This window comes from Suricata suricatta, chromosome 17, assembly GCF_006229205.1.
Source record: "Suricata suricatta isolate VVHF042 chromosome 17, meerkat_22Aug2017_6uvM2_HiC, whole genome shotgun sequence".
Classification (NCBI taxonomy): Eukaryota; Metazoa; Chordata; class Mammalia; order Carnivora; family Herpestidae; genus Suricata; species Suricata suricatta.
In genome coordinates this window covers 54,959,550-54,975,310 of record NC_043716.1, presented here as the reverse complement: position 1 = coordinate 54,975,310, position 15,761 = coordinate 54,959,550, and positions in this window count along the sequence as shown.

Here is a 15,761-nt window from a genome sequence, read left to right as displayed (position 1 = left end):
AAAAAATCAACATTTTAAATGTGAGTGTGATTTAAATGTGATTTAAAAATCACATCTTTATTTTAAAAAGAAAGACCTCTTCCAGAAGTATACTTTCTTCCCAAGGGACACTTTATTATTACCTAAAATGATCAAGTAATATTTAGTAAGATTCCATCTACCTTTCAGGGACTGTGACAAGATTATAAACTTAGATCTGGAGGGGCGCCTGGCTGGCTCAGTTGGAAGAGCATGCAACTCTTGATCTCCGAGTCGTGGGTCTGAGCACCAAGTTGGCTGCAGAGATTACTTAAAAAGAAAAAAAACCCAACACTTAGATTTGGTAAATTTCCTGACCTACGGGAAGAGGAAAAAACTAACATGTATCAACTATACGGCTGACCCTTGGACACTCACTGCGCAGCGACACCGATTCCCCAAGCAGTCGGAAATGCACATACAGCTTTTAAGTCCCCCCAAATTTAATTATTAATGGTCTGCTGTTGACCAGCAGCCTTACTGATCACATCAACAGTTGATTAACACATATTTGTATGTTATGTGTATCATACACTGTGTTATTATAATAGAGTAAGCTAGAGAAAATGTCATGTTAAGAAGATCATAAGGAAAAAATATATTTATGGTACTGCATTGTGTTTATTGAAAAAACCCATGTGTAAGTGGAGCCCCACAGCTGAAATTCCTGCTGTCTGAGGGTGAACCGTACAGCTGATCAGTACGTGTGTTATGTGGGGCAGGTGTGGGACAGACGTGCAGGGAGGGACGGAAATGGGATGGCCAGGTTTGGAGAATTTCATTTATAACTTTTAATTTTTAATTCCAATTTTTCTTTTAAAAATTCCATCTGCACGCACGACTGTACGTACACGTGTAAATATCACTGTGCTGTCTCCAGTGCACTCGGCGTGTTGGTCTCTCATTTGCTCGGCACCCCTCCCCCGTTCTTATCCTCCGTCCGCCTCCACAGCAGACCTCCGCTTGCCCTCACTGCCCTTCCAGACGGCCCGCTTTAGTTCACACCTTTCTGGGTCTTTCTCCATGCTCGTGGGATTGTATGGAAACATACATACCTACACATTTTTTACAAAGTATTTTAGTCAGTCTGTAAAATGGGATCACATTTATAAACTCTTTTTGCATCTTGCTTGTGAATCTCCTCACCCTCTCCCCCAACTGATAGATCTATTATCATCGTTTTTAACATTTATTACTTTTGAGAGACAGAGAGACAGCATGAATGGGGGAAGGGCGAGAGAGAGGGAGATACAGAATCCAAAGCAGGCTTCAGGCCCCGAGCTGTCAGCACAGAGCCCGATTTGGGGACCGAACTCACGAACCGTGAGATCGTGACCTGAGCGAGTCGACGCTTAACGGACTGGACCACCCAGGCGCCCCTAGTCTGTTACTTCTAACGGCTACGTGACACGCCGTGGTGTGAGCATTATCACGTCCCATTCCGCCGCCCCTCTGTTCCTACACCTGCACTGCCTCTCTGGTTTACTGCCGCCCCCACAAGGAGCCCCAGCGCTCCTGTCCGGCTTCCGGGGGCGCACACTGCGAACCGGGTGAGGAGAAAGCCTGACACGGGGCTCAACTTCTGGGCGCCAAACTGAGCACAGGATAATAAACTGGATAATAAGTCACCCATTCTCTGCATGACAAGGCAGATTACAACGGGCTCAACTATACTGAGTTGTATTAGACAGAAAAGTCTTTTTAATAATCCGGGTTTTAATAATTTAATCTTTCTTTTATTCTCAAATAGTGCAGCAATCACTGGCTGATGAGCAGGCTTTGGGCGGAGGGAAGAAGCAACCCCCTTATTTTCGAAGCAGCCAGAAGAGGGGAGAGCTGGGAAGGAGGGAACTCCCGTGACTGAAGCCTCGAGGCGTCTCAGAACTCCTGGGTAAACTCCGCGCTTTCCGGAGACCAGGACGCCAACGATACAATTATGTAGGGAGGCTGGGAACACAGCCTCCCCATGCAGAACCAGTGTGGTTGCAAAACCTTCCAAATTTCCAGTCTTTCTGTTAGTTGATTACTCTCTTTTTGTAAAAGAGCAGAATTCAGTAATAGAAGGTGGGCCTGTCTCTGCCTTGGAGGTTTAGTCACCAGAGATTATAGTCAGGCCTCATCCTAACCGAGTCTCACCTACAAGACACACCGCGGCCTACACGCTGAGGTTATCCCGCTTACACTCCGATGCCAGGCTGCTAAAGAATTCACCAGTTCACTGTGTGTGTGTGTTACATCCCATTATTTCGAAAGTCTGGCTAATTCAATTAGAGTTTCCTGGCAGTGTTTGGGTTAGACAGCGCTGGTTAAGTGTCATCAGACATCTTTAAAAAGGGAAGGAGGAGGAAGCGGTGACCTGTTCCGCTGTCAGTGAAATACTTCAGGCTCTTCATTTTTCAGCGTGTGTTTGAATACCTGCTCTGTTCAGGAAAGTACGAGGGAGGCCCTGTGGGCAACAGAAGAGGGAGGAGACCTAAAACCAGTCTCGGACCTCAAGGGACAGAGAATCTAATGGGGCAGTGAAGTTAAGACTTGATTTACCCTTAATACTTGGGAGACCTTGGAAATAAACAGAATTTTGTAGCAAAGAGCATATGCTTGGGATTTAAGGCTAGAGTTCTGAAGTAGAGGTCACGAGCACACAGAGGGAGGTCAAGAACTCACAGGCCTGAGCACTGGATGGCCGTCCAGAAGAACCAGGAAGCCGTTCGGAGGTACACCAGGACTCAGGGTGGAAAAGCGAACCGTGGCTCTGATGCATAAGAGCAGACGGAGAGTTATTATTTGAGGATCAAAGGATAAAGTCATTGAGAGAGACTCTCGGTCTCCTGATGCTCACACCTTTGGATAAATGCTGTCCTGTGAGCGCGGGAGGGACCTAGGACTTGCTTCTCACCACTAGAATACAGCAGCGGTGAAGCGAGGGTGCTCCCTTGACTTCGGTATTTAAGACTCCATCGTTTTTATCGGACCGGCTTTAGTCTCCCTCTTGGGTGCTGCCTTTGAAGAAACAGCTGCCCAAGGAAATGAGTTCTGTCAACAGCCTAGTGGCTTGGAAGCCCACCTTTCCCCAGCCAGGCCCCCCAGTGAAAAGCTGGCCCCGGCCTGGCCTACAGCCTAGAGCAGGCCCCGCTAAGCCATGCCCAGCCTCCCAGCCTATAGAAGTTGTGAAACGCTGGGGCGCCTGGGGGGCTCAGTCGGTTGAGCGCCCGGCTTCGGCTCAGGTCACGATCTCGTGGTTCGTGGGTTCGAGCCCTGCGTCGGGCTCTGTGCTGACAGCTTGGAGCCTGGAGGCTGCTTCGGATTCTGGGTCTCCCTTTCTCTCTCTGCCCTTCTCCTGCTCGCACTGTGTCTTTCAAAAAGTAAATGATAAGATAAAGAAAATGAAACACAAGAAAACCCGGGGAGGTGCCCTGTATGGACCTGAGTTTCTCGTTTCCCCCTTTCCTCTTGCAGCTGTCACCGTGTCCAGGGCGGGCCCCAGTCAGAGCTGTGCGGGGCCGTGGCGGCACAGACAGGTAAAGCTGAGAGAACCCCGTCTTTCTTTCTGTCCTTTAAAGATGTTTATTTATTTTATTTTTGAGAGAGCGAGCGTAGGGGGGAGAAGCAGGAATCCGAAGCGAGCTCTGTGCGGACAGCAGTGAGCCTGATGCGGGGCTCCGATACACAAACCATGAGATCATGACTGAGCTGAAGTCAGCCGCTCGGCCAACTGAGCCCCCCAGGCGTCCTGAGAGCACCCGACGCGCACCGGCGGTCTAACGGAGGAGGAGGGAAAGGAGCTCTGGTGAGCTGCGCGGTGTGGGGGGCCCCAGAGAGGACCTGGCCGGAGCAAGCCTCTAAGTGCGGGGGTACACGTTCCCAGTTCCCAGCTGTGGGCTCACGGTCGGGCCACCACCTGGGGGGCAGATCCGGACAGTAAGGCTTTGAGAAAACCACAGCCCCAGCAATCCGCACACTCTGGAGGCGTTTACACTAGGACTCCAAATCTGTGCAACACGTTCGGCACGCCCCAGAGAGAAGCCAAGATGAGTCCTTATAAAAGAACCAGGAAAATGTCCCCACTGCCAGGACAAAAGACAAAGCTGGCTCTTGGATGACCGGGTGCTGGAATTAACTTCAAAGCAATTACTCTAACTCTGTCCCAGGAGGCAATCAAGGTAAATACATTTGAAACAAATGGGGATTTAGGAGTTCACAGCAGATAAATAGAAATTATCAAAGAAGACCAGAATGAAAAAAGATTGGGGGGGGGGGAAAAAACGAAGAGCCTCACAGACCCTTAGATACTATCAAAAGGCCCAAAAGTCATGTTATCGAACTTCCAGAAATAGAAGAGAAAGACACATGTGAAAAGATAATGGTGGGAAAGCTCCCAAATCTGGGGATACATATAAATTTACAGATTTAAAAAGCTCTGTGAACTCCAAACAGGATAAACTACAAAAGAAGCACCTGCAGACACAGCACGTGCTAAGTCCAGACAAGCAGTTTCAAAAGGCAACGAGCCGTGTGGCTCCACTCACATGACTCTCTGGGAAAAGAAAAATTAGAGGAACAGCAAACAGACCAGTCACTGCCCGGGGCCAGGGGTGGAGTAAGAAAGGACTAGAAGGGACACGGCGAGGGAATGCCTTTGGAGGGTGATGGGATTTCCTAATAAATCTTGATTGTGATGGTGGTTATGTACGCATACGCTGCATGTATTTATTGGAACTTACGTTAACTGTACACCAGAGAGTGAAGTCTACTGCATATAAACTTTTCAAAAGTGAGTAAAATGACCGGAAAAATAATGATTTAGAAATGGTCCTGGTTGGGGGAGGGCGGCTCTGGCGAATGCTGATCCCTCCCCGACGTGTCCCCCTTCCCTCCATTCCTGGTCCGATAGAGGGAGGGTTTCCATCAAAGGGATGGGGCGGGGGGGACAAGGGGACACTTGGGGGTGGGACACAGGGCCAAGGACAAGGGTTTTCACTTCCCACAGGACCAGAACACCACAAGGCACACTGGGAAGATCTGGAGAAAAGGACAAAGAAGCGGATTCGGAAGAGATGGCTGCAGGAACCTTGACTTTGGAAGGATGGAGAAGAATTGTGGCAAAATCAGTTGGCCTAAAGGTTTTTCAAAGGAACGCCCAGGTAATTTTCATTTTAGTGCTAATGCAGACTTCAGCCAGGATCTTCCCAGGACGGACTGCTGTGCCCACGGCACGGAGCCAGACCGCCACCCGGCGGCGCCCAGCAACAGCTACTGAAGTCTGGCTGACCAGACTTACAGCATCTCCCGCTCCGGCTTCGCACCCTGAGGGTGACATCGTATCCATTTCCCAGTTTCACCAATGGTTTCCTACATCCGGTTACCTTCCTCCACTGGCTTGTAAACCACAGAACAAATGATGTTCCTCATTTTGGCTGGCTCTCCTCTGAACAGTCAGGTTGACTAGCCCTGTCTGTTATGTTTGCCCCTGGGCTCCCTCTGCTTCCCCACTGGTAACTGTAACCCAATGACCCCGGGAGCACCAGGCCCGCCCTCCCATGAACTCCACGGGCTTTTTTAGGGCAGTGGCTCCAGTCAAGGCGTACTGCGTTCTGAGCAGGGACGACTCTAAGGTTCAAGGTTGGACCTAACAGGATCAGAGGACAGGAAGCTGCTGGAACCATCTCCCAACCCCAGTTGGCCTGAAAATGAAGCTGACGCCAAGGAAGAGAAGCTGAGAAATGGAGTGAGAACAGAGTCTCCGGGACCAGGACCCGAGAAACAGGCTGTTCCTGCGGGCTGGCGCCCCAGGGCCCTTGCCGTGCTTGGCCCTGCCAGACGCTCGTCGGAAGGGGGGTCCTGCACTGAGTGGCGGACAGCTGTGGCGGACGCGTCTCACCAGCTGCTCCCCACGGAGCCGGCCACGGGCGCTCGCCACCCAGTCTCTGCGAGCTGCGGAGCCTGGCTTTTCGGCATTGCCTTCAACGACGCCTCTGCCTCCGTCTTCCTGAAGCTCCCTCCCCTCCCCCCTTAAACACAGTAAGCTCTCAAAACTCTCTTTAATTGAGGCCTACTTAGAAAGGGGAAGTGCTGACTGGATGCAGCGCTATTTAATTATGATTTGTCTCAAAAGCAATCAGGTTCAGTAAACATTTTAACCATCACAAAAGCTGCTAGAGTATTACTATATTAACATGTCAATTACGGGCACAGGAGTCATAAGAGCCATTTTGTAAGACCTTTTATTTCATTTCTGAGCTAAAGCAGCCTCAGAATGAAAATGACATTATAATTTTACTGCTGCTCCACTTTCATAGTCAATTTATATAATGACACTCGAACGCGTGTACTTTATAGCTGAAAGAACAGAAGCAAACCTCCAACCAGGCTCTCGCAGCTGTCCTCGCTGCCCCGTGTGTAAGCTGCCGAGTGGTTATTAACAATGACCAGGATGTCACTGCTTGACACAAATTTTCAAAGTATGTACTGTGTGTCATCAGTGACGTGCGTGCGTTCCCCAGTGTCCCCTTCCAATGACGACGGGATCTGGAGGTGGGGGACGAAGCTGGCTACTGACTCCCTGCCTCTTAGCTCCACGCTGAGCGTTGCGCCCACTCTGTGAAAGCCGATCTGGGACCTTTCAACGGTTTCCCTTTGCCAGCTGGCACGATGCTCAGCTTGTTCGGTAGAGGGCGCCGGAGAGATGCGGCAGAAGAAGAGGAAGCTGCTTCCGGCAGACTCCCCGCCGCTCCCAGCCAGCCGGCACCCCCCTCGCTGCTCCCCCAGCTCCGCGAGCTCTGCCCGGGAGGAGCCCACAGGCCTCATCTCAGCCCTGGGGGCCGTGGCTCCAGCGTCTCCCCCCACCACCGTATTCTTGAAAACTCTTCTTTCCCCCTAGCCAATCCCTTTCACTTCAATCCCCTGTCACAGCCAGCAATTCCTTATGTGAAACTTGGCCAGCTCACACTGCTGTATGGTTTGTCTCTCCTCACTGACAGAAGAGTGCTTATATTAGAGCCTATTTCAATTCTGTCAATAAACTGGACTTTTTAGCACCATCACACCAACAAATGAAATTCACAGATGTGTCTAAATGACAAATAAATGACATTGAGGTTAAAACTGTAAGTTAAATAATAACAGACCTCAAATATGAAACCGGATAGCTGCTAGAAAAGACTGCTTGCCTGGATTTGCCGAGCATCGCCTGCCCGGTGTTTGTTTGTTTCACTCCGTTCTATTTCTGTGTTCTAAAGCCTGTGGTGCATGTGGGCGAACTGGGAAAAGGCCCTCCTGCAGGACTATGAAAGAAAGGACAAAGTTCCAGCGCCACTGACCGCAGGGCAGTCGCTGAAGCCGAGAGACCGCCGCCTGGGGCGCGCTATCAAGGGGCGCTCTGGGCTGCGGCTGAGCTCCAGGCTAACTTTCTATTAGAAAATCCTGCAATTCTGTGAACCCAAAAGACCGTTAACTGTAGATTCAGTTTGGGAAGCCATTAAACTAACTTGTGCTCAGGGTTGGATTCTAATTTGGGAGAGCAGGCAAGTGCACAAGACCTGAGCAGAAATAGCTTTATGACAATCTGCACAAAGGGAAAGTCAAATATAAAAAGAGATGATACCACCATCCAGCCAGGCCTCTGATCTGGAAACATCTGTGAAGTGCAGGGTTTGTACGTAAGGCGAGCAGAAAAGAAGGTTCAGGGCTATGCACTGGAGTCATAAAGGAGTCAAGGGCCTGCCTAAACAGTTTCTGTGATGAGACAGAAGGTAGGAAAAATGACCAAATATATGTGTTTAAAAAAAAACCCCACAGGTATTAAAAGGACTGTTAGTATTTCACATCAAAAAGGTGAGATGTAAAAACCTGTATTTCAGATATGATGAACAAGAAAACCTACCTGAAATTGTTATAGAAAAAAATTTTAATTTTCTTTAAAAAATTGCTAATGTTTACTTATTTTTGAGAGAGAGAGAGAGAGAGAGAGAGAGGGAGAGGGAGAGAGGGAGGGGGGGACACGAGCAGGGGAGGAGCATAGAGAGAGAGAGACAGAATCTGAAGCAGGCTCCAGGCTCTGAGCTGTCAGCACAGAGCCCGACATGGGGCTCAGACCCGCAAACTGCAAGATCATGACCCGCGTCAGCCAAAGTCGGATGGTTATTCACCAAGTGAGCCAACCAGGCACTTCTGAAATTTTAATTTTCTATTTTGTCTTTAAGTACATGCCAAGTTCATATGGAAAAAACAAAAAGCAAAACTCAAAAACCTCCAGACAGATGCTAGGGGAACTGCCTAAGTTAAGAAGAGAGTGTTCCATAATTTGCTGTACTATTCTCATATAATCAGGCTTATTTTTCAGTCATTCAACAGACAGAGCAGTGAACTGCTTCCAGAACTGCTTCCAGAACAGTCCGAGGCCCTGACCTGCTCAGTTCCATGCTCTGTACATTCACAAGTATTTCCCAGTCCCAGGCTGCTGTCCCTGCACTTGAAACTGCTGTCTTGGAATTACTGCCACAACCCCCCGTTCTAATCCTCAAAGTTCTGGAACAGTATGAACTGTGTATCCAATACTACGTTTATATACCAATTTTTAAAGGAAATGTTTCTGGGGCTCCTGGCTGGCTCAGTGGGTAGAGCAGGCGACTCCTGATCTCAGGGTTGTATTTTTTTAAAATGTTTTTTATTTATTTTTGAGAGACAGAGAGAGATAGCGCGAGCAGGGGAGAGTCAGAGAGAGGGAGACACACAATCCGAAGCAGGTTCCAGGCTCTGAGCTGTCAGCACAGAGCCTGACATGGGGCTCGAACCCACGAACTGTGAGATCATGACCTGAGCCGAAGCTGGACGCTTAACCGACTGAGCCGCCCAGGCGCCCCATCAGGGTTGTATGTTTGAGCCCCACAATGAGTATAGAGATTACTTAAAAATTAAAAAAAGATTTTTTTAAAGCAAGTATTTCCTTTTACGCTCATAAAGTTACCTTTCTGCCAGCTGCCAACATTCTGGCTTTCTGATTCTTAAAAAAAAAAAAAAGTCTAGAATTTACCTCCTTAAAGGACTTTACTGGAACCACATCTAGTACGGATTAATATAGGTATTCAGAGCTAACCTACAATTTGCCCTATAGTGGAAACAATTGCCAATTTACCAAATTACGTTACTATTTATGATTCAACTCCTCTGTCCGTCCTTTATGGCTTCTCATTAACCCTGGGAACACACACCAGTTCTACAAAGTAGGAAAAGTTTCCCTGGCACTCACGTCTAAACAGGGTTCTCAGGGGATCCCTCACAGAGGAGACAGAGTCCAGCCTGGACAGCCTCTTTCATGCCCGGGAGCATGTGCGGGGCAGGCTTTATTAACCTCTCACAACCTCCTCATAGCTAAAAGCATGATGGGAAATCTCAGGAAACTCAAAAACTCAGCAGTTCTCTGGGGAACCAAGGCAAGATGGTCCATATCTGAAGGTTTCCGATGGTTTGGCTCAATCCCAAGATATAACCTAGGAAATCAGACAATCCTCCATAAATAAGTCCAACCGAAAAGACAGTAGGGCAGCAGATGGCCTGCGGTTGCAGACTTGGAAAGACGACTGATGAGAATAGCTGTCGTTTACTACGCACTGGGCCAGGAAGGCTTTTAAATAGACGATCTCATTCATTCCTCGAAAGAACCTTGTTGAGGGGCGCCTGGCTGGCTCAGTCAGTAGAGCATGCAACTCTTGACCTTGGGTCATGAGTTCGAGCCCCATACTGGGCACAGAGATGACGAGGAAGAAGGAGGAAGAGGAAGAGGAAGGAGGAGGAGGAGGGAGGAGGGAGGAGGGAGGAGGGAGGAGGGAGGAGGGAGGAGGGAGGAGGAGGAGGAAGAAGAAGAAGAAGAATCATCTTGTTGAAATGGCTAGCACCTGCATCTTAGAGGACCTCTGGGAGCAGCCCACGGTGACACTGACAGTAAGTGACAGAGCTGCCCTTCCAGCTGAGGTCTGCCTGATCTCAAGCATGTGCTTCATCCATCACACCACACTGTGTCCCCAGAGAGCACATACTCTTTACTGGAGTCCAAGAGAGCGAGCCATCTGCTTCAGACTTCAGACAAACTGATGGTAAGGCTGACCTCATTTTTTTAGAAATAGACAAGTCCAATCAAGACAGCGTGTTGGATGATCATTAGGTGGAGTCTGGTAAAGCTGCTATAAAAGACCCCCAGATACAATGCGCTCGAGATGTTTCCCCCTCACAGCCCAGATGCTGGCCAGGCATCACTGCTGCGTGAGGTCACCGACGGACCCACGTTCTCCTCACTCGGTAGGAGAGGGGAAGGAGGAATTGGAAAGCAAGCCATTTCCTTCTTCATTCATACCCTGCAAGTTCACATACTATTTCTGCTCACATGCAATTAATCAGAACTTATCCACATGCCTGCCTAGATCCAAGGAGGGCTGTGGAGAATGTCTCTTCGTGTACATCTAAAACTTCTTCCAAAAAGGAGAGAAAGCACTCCAGAGGGATAATCAACAGCCTCAGGAACCAATGGATGGCCGGCCCACCTCTACACTGAGGGAAAATAATATTTTTCCAAGGGGCACCTGGGTGGCTCAGTCTGACTTAGGCTGAGGTCATGATCTCGTGGTTCACGAGATCAACGAGATCAAGCCTCACATTGGGCTCTGTGCTGACAGCTCAGAGCCTAGAGCTGCTTCCAATTCTGTGTGTGTGTGTGTGTGTGTGTGTGTGTGTGTGTGTGTCTGCCCCTCCCCTCCTCATACTCTCTCTCAAAAATAAATTTAAAAAATTAAAAAAAAAGTTTTTCCAAAAAACAGGTACACATACACAAATTTGAATCTGTGTGTTACTTGAGCAAATGATACATAAATCAAGTCCCCAACATCTAACTCAACAGAGTATGACCAAAATGACTATAGGCACAAACTTCTTCAAGGGGATCAAGAGGGGACTAGTTACCTGCTAATGGCGGCAGAAAATCCCAGCAATGCTTCCAAGGAATGACTGAGCACCTCAAGGTTCTCAGTGTTATCTTCCACAATGAATCTGTTACAAAATACCAAATTTTATCTAATCTAAGATGCCTTCAAATATAAGACACACCATTGATTTAGGCACCACTAAGAAAAATGCTGCCAGTTACATCATAATATGCTGTTATCTGTAAGATACATGCCAATTTTGGAGATGGTGAATGAGAAATGAGAAAGATATGTTTCTTAGAACAATTGAAATAGAGTATGCCCCTGAAAAGCATATTGAATTGATCTACCCTATAAAATCACTGGATAAAAACCAATTAAATTTTAGAAGACAAATTGTTATAGTTGCTATTAGGCCATTCTTTACGGTGATAATATAAATATACTGAAGCCATCCCTATACATCAGGAATTAACAAAACAAAACCCAATCCTATGGGAAAGGCAAGCGGCGACCTTTCTAACACGTTCACCGCAATGGCTAAGAGTACCGGTGCCGGGAGGGCAGGGAGGGCCCCTGTGGCCGTGCGCGAAGTTCTGGAGGACAGCCAGCCTCCACGGCGAGGGACACAACACGGATGGGCGCTCTACAGTAGGGAAGGGGCAAGACATGTTTGAGAAACAGCGAGTGACTAATGGGCTTAAAGCAGGGGAGCAGCGACGAGACGGCTAGCATGGTTCTGGCCGCTGTAGGGAGCAGATTCTAAGAGGCTGAGAGTGGAAAAGTGGAAGCCAATGAGTAGGCTCCTGCTGACAGTCTGAGGGAGTTCAGACCTGGTCCTTGAGATTTGAGGATTTCTAAAGGAGGGGGTCTTGGGGTAGGGATTTGGGGACAGAAATCAGGGCCTGAAAATTATTTAAGAGAAAGAATGAACAGGACTTGGTGATTAAATACAAATAGGCATAAAGGGAAGGGAGGCATCAAGAATAACCCTGAGGGTTCCCACCAGAGTGACTGAGCAGACAATGGCGTCATCCGCAGAGATAAGCCCCGGAGAAGGGCATGTTGACTCCGAGATGCACGGGCACTAAACTGGGAAGGGAGCGGGCAGACAGATACGCAATTCTGGATTCGGAGGAAAGATTCAGGCTAGAGAAAAATCTAGAGGGATGTCAGCCTAGAGATATAAGTCAAAGCCATGCTCATAGCTGAGGTCAGCAGGGAAGGGGTTAGAGCAAACAGAAGAGAGGGTCTGGGACAGAAGCATCAGCATGTAAAGGTCAGGTTCAGATGGATAAGACAGTCGTTCAAACATCCATTCGTTATTGATGCATCAATCATTGATTAATAACTGGCTGCAGTGTGCAACTCTGTTTTAGGCATAAGGATATCCAGTGAACAAGATATGTAAGATCCCTATTTATTACGGAGCTTATAGTTTAGTGTAAAACCCAAGTAAATAAACAAGGTAATTTCAGTTTGTGATAAGTGTTATGAAGAAAAGAAAACTGGCATTGCAACTCACATACTAAGAACAGCACTAACATCAGTGATGAGCTTTCCAAAATGATGAGTAGCTACTGAGAGGAGTCCACACATAAGTTCAACTTGCATGAGAGTTGCTTTCCTGGGAAACTCAGTGTACATTATAACAGCACAAAAAATTGTACAGTATACGAGTAAAATAGGTTCTGCGCTAAAATAAACGAGTTTTTCACCCACCTACGTATCCAGAGGGCTATCCGCGTCAGGAAGGATGCGGCCCCGTCTACATCACATGGGGCGCCCTCGAAGATGCAGGCTCTCTGGCTCCCACCCCCGAGCGCCGCTGTGGCTGACCCAATCAGGGATACCCCGATCCACGTCTCCGTGCTTCCAAATGCCCCTCCGAGGGGTTGGCTCCACCCCTGGTGAGAACCGCTGCTTTGAGGCAGGAGGCATACGCTGTGCTAAATGACCCAGACGCTGGACACGGGCTCTCCGACACGGCAGAGCTGCAGACATTTCCCCCAAGTGGCAGGTCTTCTCTCATCTGGTCTGTGCTTCCTGAGAACGCGCTACGTGCCAGAGGACGCTGTGTGTCCCGCCTTCATGGAGCTTTTATTTTAGAAAACGGCAGCGTGCTGAATGTGTGTGGCTCTTAGATTTTACATCTACACACCTTGTAACTCTCAGGTAAAAGTATAAAAAGTTTCCCTGGAAAAGTAATGTTATTTCCCCCATTAACCGTTATTTATTTATAGGCACATGTACCATAAAATAGATTTAAACATTCAGCATCTGACGAATGACACCCAATACTGGAAAGGCAACTGTGTAGTTTTAAATCCCACCAAAGAAGTTTCTACAGTCTAAGAAGAAACACAGACAGTAGGTAGGACCTAGTGGAGAAGATGCTAGTTGTCACTGAAGCGTGCTGGAGTCTAAATATGCTCAAAAGAGAAAAGCAAAGTGGGCAGAAGCCGGCGGGGGGCGGGGCCGAGAGACTGTAACCAAGGGACCAGTAGCCTTCGGGAGCCATCTCCTGCGAGAATGGATTCACAGACAGGCAAGTGCAGAGCGATTCTGATGCTGGGAAGGCGCAAGGAAGGACGAACAGGTGGGCGACACGGGGACGCGGCAAGCTCGGTTCCGTTTGGAGAAGTGTCTAACCTTCTAAAACAGAGATGATTGAAATGATCCTTTGTATGGGATTTTGTATTCTGCTTTCATTTATAACAAGGTATTCTCACAGTAAACAAGCTTCACAAATACCATTTTTAATGACAACATTTTCATTGTGCATGTAGACCCTAATTTTCCCAATAATCCCCCGTGTTTATTTAGGAGTTTCCATTTTACACTATGTTCATCACTAATCCTCTTTTGTGTAGTCTGTTCTGAATTTGTGATTACTGCTTTAAGAGAGATTTCCAGAAATAGATTTACTAAAACAAAAGGGTATATATAATTAAGGGTATACTTATAACCCAACTGTTATCCAAAAGTGTTTTAATAATCTGTACTTTTATTAGCTGAGTATAAAGGTGGTTATTTCAAAACAGTTTCAAGCACTGAGTGTTGTAATTTTAATCTTTGCTGATAATCAAATAGAAAAAGTATCTCATTGGCCTTAATTTATAATTCCTTGATTATTGATGAACGTATTCTCCTATATTTGTTAACCTGCAAGGATTTTATTTTCTGTGAACTGTCTATATCTTTAGGTCTATCCGTTGGGTTCTTAGCAGGCTTTTTCCCTATCAATTTATAAGAGTTTATATATGTTAATGATTAACCATTTATCATGTTGCTAAAAACATTTCTACTATTCTTGGTTTGCCTTTTAATTATTTTTCACATTCAGAAGTTTTAAATTACCATAAAATCCCACAGCTTTCATGATATTTTACTTTTAATTCCCCATATTTGCTATTTCTCTTTTCTAGATTTCTCAAAAAAAATTTTTATACAGATGTTGATATATTTAAATTTTGTTTAGGAGGAGGGTAGATACTAGGATTTACCTTGCTTTCTTTTTGAACGAAGTAGCTAACAGAGTGCGTGGGCATTTAGTGCTCCCGGACTGAATGCCCCTTCCTTTCACTACCGGTTACACGCTGAGTCTTTACATGTCAAAGTCACATGCGACAGATGAGCCTGAGGCCCTCTCTGCCCCACTAACACTGGACGCTGCTGCCAGGACCACACGGTCCTAGTCCAGTTCCACAAAATCTTTGTTGCCTGATACCACTAATTTCCTCTTATTTCTAAGTTTATTCATTTACTTTTAGAGAGAGAGGGAGAGAGCGAGCATGACTGGGGGAGGGAGAGAGTGAGGGAGAGAGAAAATCCCAGACTGGCTCTGCACCATCAGTGAGGCGCCCAATGTGGGGCTCAAACCCATGAACCGTGAGTTCAGGACCTGAGCCAAAGTCAGACGCTCAACCGACTGAGCCACGTGGGTGCCCCTCCTCATTACTTACTCTTTTTTAAAAAAGAGTCACCTGGCTGGCTCAGTTGATAGAGCATGTGACTCTTGATGTCAGGGTTATGAGTTTGAGCCCCATGTTAGGTATAGAGATTAGTTAAAAATTAAGTCTTAAAAAAAAACCAAAAAACAAAAAACAAGGGGCTCAGTTGGTTAAGTGGCCGAGCAGCTGACTTCGGCTCATGTCACAATCTCACGGTTCATGGGTTCAAGCCCCACGTCAGGCTCTGTGCTGACAGCTCAGAGCCCGGAGCCTGCTTCAGATTCTGTGTCTCCCTCTTTCTCTGCCCCTCCCCTACTCATGCTCTGTTTCTGTCTCATAATAAATAAACATTAAAAAATTAAAAACAAAACAAAACCAGAACTGCTTTCAACTTATAAATTACCTGAACTGAAAGCTCTGTGGGATTTAATTTTCCTACTTGAGAAAATCTACTTCTTTCCTCTTTTAATGAAATTGTCATTTTCTTCCTATTTCCTACATATGTTAAGCAAGGTCATTTCTAGGTATTTTGGATTTTATTTTATTGTTGTATAGGATGTAGTACGATCAAACATTCCACATGTGGCCTAAATGGTTACGGATGGTAGGCCTAGTCAGGTTACCGATGTATCTCTGTTGTATCAAATCACTTTTCAGCTGATCATCTCGGATTTCCTGGGTATACAATGTGCAAACTAATATCTTTTCACCGTTTTACTTCTTATTTCTATCTCATATTGTGCTGGGCAGAATTCTCAGACCCACCCACCCCCGCGAAGGTTCTGGGCCCTGGCCTATGCATACTTCCTCCCAGTGCGTCAATCAAGCGTGGATGGAGGCGCTGCCGTGAAGAGCTTCTGCGCATGTAACTCAAGTCCCA